Genomic DNA, 843 nt, shown 5'->3' on the forward strand with positions numbered 1-843 from the left:
TCTGTCACCCAGGCTGGAGTGAAACACTGCGATCTCGGGTTATTGCCACAACTGCATAGTAAGTTCCAGCTGTCGTTCTGCCGATGCCTCCCAAGTAACTGTGGTTGAATATGTCAACACCACCAGAAAAAGACAACTGTTTATTTTTGTGAACCTATAATCTATCTGTATTTGATTTGTACAAAACCATTACAATGGCAAAACTAAATGAAAAAATAAAAAATGGAATACTGCATAGCATTTCATCCTTGCGCTGAGGCCTTTTCGATCTTCTATGAATAGTCCCAATTTTAGTGTACGTGCTGCAGAAGAAAGCACATGCCATGCCCAACTCAGCGTTTTTATTTTTATTTTTGGCTTTTATGTGGTTCATAGCAAGCGGGTAGTGCTGTGTTTGTCGAGGCCCGTCTCGAATCTGTGATCTAACTGTCTGCCCGGCACAACATTCCAATTTCATGGGATTACAGCTGTGATGCGCCGAGCCTAACCCAAGTTTTGTTTCCGTTCTGAAGACAAAGATTTCTCATGTTGGTCGGGCGGGTCTTGAACACGCATTCTCGAAATTTTTTTTGCGTTGGTCTTCGAAGCGCCTAAATGACAGGTTTCTGTGAGCCACGGTACCTGGCGGCCCGAGTTTCATGTTAACAAAGAGAAAGGAGAGACTTTGTTTAGCACTGTGACTAACACCAGCTATCCTAGCCATTTGGGACGTCGAGGTGGGCAGTTCAATTTAAGTCACGAGTTCCGAATCAGCCTGGGGATCTCTGTGAAAACCCACTTCACTTAAGAAAAAAAGGAGTAAAAAAACAAAATCACAGAAATCAGACAAATTAGTGTGCACAA

The 843-nt window shown here is 43.1% G+C and overlaps 1 non-coding gene across 1 annotated transcript; it reads right to left on the reverse strand.

The window, feature by feature from the left end:
• Positions 1 to 211: 211 nt before the first annotated feature.
• LOC144580618 (U6 spliceosomal RNA) lies at positions 212 to 318 on the reverse strand. Its single transcript, XR_013530530.1, has one exon. It is a non-coding gene; the product is annotated as a U6 spliceosomal RNA (small nuclear RNA).
• Positions 319 to 843: the final 525 nt, after the last annotated feature.

Source organism: Callithrix jacchus, chromosome 20 (assembly GCF_049354715.1).
Source record: "Callithrix jacchus isolate 240 chromosome 20, calJac240_pri, whole genome shotgun sequence".
NCBI lineage: Eukaryota > Metazoa > Chordata > Mammalia > Primates > Cebidae > Callithrix > Callithrix jacchus.